This window comes from Sciurus vulgaris (genome assembly GCF_902686455.1).
Source record: "Sciurus vulgaris genome assembly, contig: HiC_scaffold_480_arrow_ctg1, whole genome shotgun sequence".
NCBI lineage: Eukaryota > Metazoa > Chordata > Mammalia > Rodentia > Sciuridae > Sciurus > Sciurus vulgaris.
In genome coordinates, this window is record NW_027632553.1 from 38,625 (window position 1) to 44,328 (window position 5,704).

At 41.0% G+C, this 5,704-nt stretch overlaps 1 pseudogene across 1 annotated transcript; it reads left to right on the forward strand.

The window, feature by feature from the left end:
* Positions 1–3,446: 3,446 nt before the first annotated feature.
* LOC306652706 (mitochondrial fission regulator 1-like) lies at positions 3,447–5,400 on the forward strand (annotated as a pseudogene). The gene has a single exon. The product of its transcript is annotated as a mitochondrial fission regulator 1-like (transcript).
* The last annotated feature ends 304 nt before the right edge of the window (positions 5,401–5,704 follow it).

Below are 5,704 nucleotides of genomic sequence, written 5' to 3' on the forward strand. Positions count from 1 at the left end.
ACACCATTGCTCAGGATAATCTGAATCCTGTGGTGAGGGCCCCTTGAACACAGGTGCTCAGTTTTCCCTGAATATTTTTTGGAGCACCCCTTACCTTGCAGTACTCTGCCTTCTCTGTGTCCTCTGGGGAGTGCCTCTCCTGCAGCACTGCTCACTATGCTCTGGGACATCTGGTTTAGCACCCCTCACCCAGCAGTGCTCAATCTATGTCATGTGCTAAATTTCTGTAACCAATCTTATCTCAACCTCCTCTGGATCATGTTTGTGATGTTAGATAGCCTAACATTGCTCAGCCTTTTCTGGGTCCTGTCTTCACATGTACTCGAACATTTCTAAGGGTATTCTGAGTCCTGTGGGTGAGCACCCCTATCCCACCAGTGTTAGTCTTCTCTGGGTCCTGTTAATTTCACCCCTGCACCATTGTTAAGGGTCCTCTTAATCCTTCAGTGGGAGAGACTTCTCTCCCACTAGTGCTCAGTCTTCTCTGGGTCCTGCCCTAAATCTCCCTTAATCCATATATTCTTAAGGTACTCTGAGTCCTGTGGGTGAGAATTTCTCACTTACTAATGCTCTGATTCTATTGGATGATCTCAGTGATAGGCTCTCTTTTAACATGGCTCAGTCTTCATTTTTTAAACAACTAAATGTGGGGGTGTCTGGAATTCCATCCAGTGCTTGACAAAGATCCTCTGGAGGATGTTTGCAAAGGCTCAATCTAAAAGGAATTGCCAGATGTTTTGCTGTGGAGCATGGTGTTTTTTCTGCTGTGTTTTTCTGATAATATATTACTCATTTCAGTCTGAATGGATTGCTTAAGGGGATGAGGGGAATACAACAAAAATTCCAGAAAATATTACCTACAATCTGAAAAACAATGGGTTTTTACCACTGACAAAGTCAAAAATAATTTTGCGACTGTTCAATGAGTCCCTGAAAGCCTCTGGAGAAAATAGTTATAGATCTGCCTTTGTCTCCAACAGGCTGGTTAAATTCTAATGATGGTTTTGTTTATGTGTGGTGGTGAGGTAAGAGAATAAGGTTTCACAACATTCCTTCCTTCCTACAAAGAATATGTCACCCCTATAATAAACATTCGTACATAATAACCATTGGGACCGCTGCCTTCCTGTAGTCCTTAACTCAGCAATTTAGATATTAACCAGATGGACCTAGTAGAAATGGTCATGTGAGATTACTTGTCAATCACTTTAACTGCGAGAATAATAAGAATAGTCTTATGTCACAAAGAGTTTAGATATTAAGGAAATAAACACTGTATTAGCTCATTGATGTAGTTAGACATGCTTAAAACAATTGTGATTAGGTAAGGATAATCAGTAAGGTTACTGTTTTCTCATAATCTTTCAATTCCTTGTTAAGAACAATTCCTGCCTATGCTTTGGAAAACTTCTTTAATTTTATTAATCAAAAGCCTGTCATCAAAGCCTGAAGAAAAATGTATATAAACCCACCCTTCCCCAGAATAAAGTGGAATTGATTGCACCAGAACTAGAGTCTGTGTCTTTCATTCTCCATCCATCGCCGATGCTGTCTCCCTGCACCCCATTTACCTGTGTGGAACCCATGGACTCCTGCTAGGGCTGGACCCCAGCAACTAAATTTGCCTAACCTGTCCTCACTCAGTCTCCTTTGGTCCTGTGAGTGAGCACCCCTCACCTAACAGTGATCATTCATCTCTCTTTCTTTTTTCTGCTTTCCCTAACAATTTCTTCCTCATTTTTCCCTTGGTTCTTTTGGTAAGGATACCTCACCTTAGAGCCCTCAATTTTCTCTCTGTACTGTTCCAGGCTCCCAAAGGCAAACCTTGCTCAAACTTCTCTAGTTCCTGTGTGTGAGTGCACCTCTCCTGACTGTGTTCAGTCTTCTCTAGGTCCTATCCTTAATGTCACCTCATAAATCAATGTTCAGTGTCATCTAAGTTCTGTGGTGAACACCAATCACACACAGGTGTTCAGTTTTCCCTGAAATTTATTTTGGGGTCCCCCTTATCTTACAGTACTCTCTCCTCCATTTACTCTGGGTGAGCTCCCCTCATCCAGCAGTGTTCAGTACACTCTGGGATCTCTTGGTGAATGCCCCACACCCAGAAGAGCTCAGTGTTCTCTGTACCATTTACAATGTTCCCCTAATCAATCATATCTCAGCCTGCACTGACTCTGGAGTATGATTATTTGTAGTCTAACATTGTTACCCTTTTCTGGATTTTCTCTTAATCTCACCTACCCCAACATTGCTCATGGTCTTCAGAGTCCTCTGGGTGAGGGCTCTGGGTGAGCGCCCCTCTACCACCAGTGCTCAATCTTTTCTGGGTCCTGCCCTAAATCCCTCTCATTCACCATTTCTCAGTGTACTTTGAGTCCTGTGGGTGATTGCTGCCCTCCTAACATTGCTCAGGCTTCTATGTTTAATGCAGTCATTTATTAATACCAACCAGCAACTGCTTCAGGTTAGCTACCAGGAAATGATCTGCCTATCTTCCTTTTCCTAAATCTTTAAATCATTTGAACTCAGGGGCAATGCCAGCACTGTGGCTCTGGACTGGTTGAGTGATGCTGAAGGCACAAGAAGGGAAAGGGGCAGAGTGTTTCAGAGGCAATTTGCAGAATCTGCTTGCTATGCAGCCTGCACTTCAGTGTTGATTATGGCCCCCAGCCCTGGAAATCCACTCTCAAGGCAAACAAACTTTGAACCTCTTTGAGATTCTATGGTGATCAGCTGGGGCAATGTGCAGAAGGCATTTGGTGTCCACCCCTGAACTAGAATCCCCTATTTACTGCACCCACCCTGAATCATATGCACTCACACATCATCACAACTTATTCTACAGTAGGGGGTGATTTCCCCAGCCAGCCAGAATGCACTATGAAGTTCACTTCTAGGCTACCAGCTTGGGCCAATATGAGTCCAAAGATGGAGGTAAGAATGGGTTTAGGAGGTGGAAGCCACCCCTGACTGTGCACGTGGTCTTGCAGCCTGAGAACATTTCTTCCACCTGAACAGTTCAGTGGTCTCTTTTACAGAGTGAGGGACCTCCAGACATGCAGAAATATGCTAGCAACAATGAGAAGGTGGTGGAAGAAAATTGAAGTCCCCAGGCTGTGCCTAGCAGGTGGGATGAAGGTTTATATTTCCTGGAAACCTTTGGCTAAGTTGATGAGACATTTCCTCATTGAAGGAAACTGGCCTTTCCCAGAAGAAACACCTTCCTCTACCTCACTCCTACCTGAGATGATAAGCAAGATCCAGAACCAGCACTGGCTTGTGCATATTGCACAGCACCCCATTTGTTAAAATTTTCCAAAGTAAAATGGCAAAAGGAAAAGATAAAAAAAAAAAAAAAAGATCAAGAAAGGTGTCGGAGAAGGTGCTGGCTGCCGTGTGGTGGAGTGTGCTTTAATGGACAATGTACTGCTATGTATGCCTGAAGTACTTGAAATGCAAATTTGGGACAACTTTACCATCTAAATTCTTGGCTGAATTAAGCGCCTGATGAGGATGGTTTTTCAACAAGCTGGAGTAAGCATGCAATCGGTACTTTGGTCTGGAAAACCATATGGTTTATCTCTAAGTATTATAAGGAAAATTGGTACTAACTTATCTCTGATTCAGTGTCTAAGAGTTCAATTTAAGCTTACCAGCCATTCAACAGAATGGAGTCCCAACCACCTGGGAGAGGATGCAGTGGTATCTTTTGCTGATGTTGGATGGGTAGCCACAGAAGGAGGAGAGTGTTTAACAATACTAAGGACAGAAGTCAGGTCAAAGCCAACCCTTCATGAAGACCTTCCTTTCTTTGAGAAGCCCCCAAGCAGGCATATTTCCTTACCAAACTTGTCTCAAGAAGAGCCTCCACTGAAGACCACAACACTGGCTAATGAGGAAGCCCTGCGAAAGATCTGTGCACTTGAAAATGAACTTGCTACTCTCAGAGCTCAGATTGCCAAAATTGTAACCCTGGAAGAGCAACAAAATCTCACTGCAGTAGGTGACTTGGTTTCTGCTATGTCTGTTACCACGGCCCCACCTCCTCCACCACCACCACAACCACCAGCACCACCAACACCTCCTCTACCCACTCCACCAGGGCTCCACCAAAATAAATCTGCTATTGATCTGATTAAAGAGCGAAGAGGGCTAAAAGCCAGTGCTGGAAAGACTCTGGCTAAGAACAATCCAAAGAAATCTGACATGCCAAATATGCTAGAAATCCTTAAAGATATGAATAGTGTAAAACTTCGGTCAGTTAAGAGGTCAGAGCAAGAAGTAAAGCCCAAGCCAGTAGATGCTACTGACCCTGCTGCCCTCATAGCAGAAGCTTTGAAAAAGAAATTTGCTTATCGGTATTGAAGCAATATCCAAGGTGAAGTTGAAAAAGGATCTCCAAAGTCTGAATCAGAGACCACCACAGAGACAGCATTGTTTGGGCCACATATGTTGAAGTCTACATGAAAAATGAAGGCTTTAATTGAAAATGTTTCAAATTCCTAATGGACAATGAGCTGAGAAAAATTTCCTGGTTCAGCTGGTTTGTGAGGGCTGAATTTGGCTAGTAGAAAATGACACTCTTTAGTAAATACCTGACTTTAGTATTCAGTGGTCTCCTTTTTAACCTAGAGGCTTAAGCAATAATGGAAGCACCATAACTTTGTTTTGCTTTATGAGATGGTCACTTCTGGAGCTTCCCATAACATACTGAATTCTGACATGTTTTTCAAGTATAGCCAGGAGATGGAGGCTTCCAATCTTGAAAATATTCCTAAGATTTCAGCACACAGAAAGGACATTTGTGGATTTCACTGTGCATTTAAAATTCTTAACACTAATTTATCTGTACAAATGTTTTATATACGTATGTTTGGATATAAAACAGTTTAAAAATTATCAGTGACAATGAGGGTATTGTTATCTTCATATGTTTTCAATGAGCACTTACTCTTAGTGATGGATTAGCTGGTGTAATTTAAGATGTTGGAATAAAATATTTGAGATTGGAAACTTCTTGCCTCAAACAGAACTTATATCTTAGATTCTCTCTCACATTTTTGGAGCTGAGCTTTGCATAGGAACCAGTTGATGTTCACTGGTGCAATTCCATATACTTTCCATGAGAGGGAAGTTGAGAACCAGGGCAGCTGCTTGTACCTCATTGCCATCCACGTACTGGGGAAACAAATGTACTTTCCAAGTGGTGACAGATTAAATTATTGAATTAAGTCACTTAAATACAAACCAGATATGCCATCTTTCTTTATTTCAGTTTAATAAATGGCATCATAAAAATTACTCATTGCTACGTTAATAAATAATACTTCTGGAAATGTCAGCATAATGGGAGTTTAATTTTTTTAATATTGGTCAAAATATTAATTTTATAATGAAACATTATTAAATAGGACTATGAATTTCCTATATATTATTTATCATTGGTCAGAATGCTGTTCTGATGAGTTAATATGCAATATAATCCTTAGATATTATTAAAAAGTGGAGAAATGCCTTTCTCATCCAGGGCTTATAAGGACTTGCTATAAGTGGTCATTTGTAAGTGTTCAATAAACTTTAATGATTTTCTATTTCTGATAAATTCAGCTATAGTTAATGCCAGAATTTCTTATCATAAGTAAATATTTGAACTTTTAAAAATTTTATATCTAGTGAAGAAAAGTTATACTTCCTGGGAGAA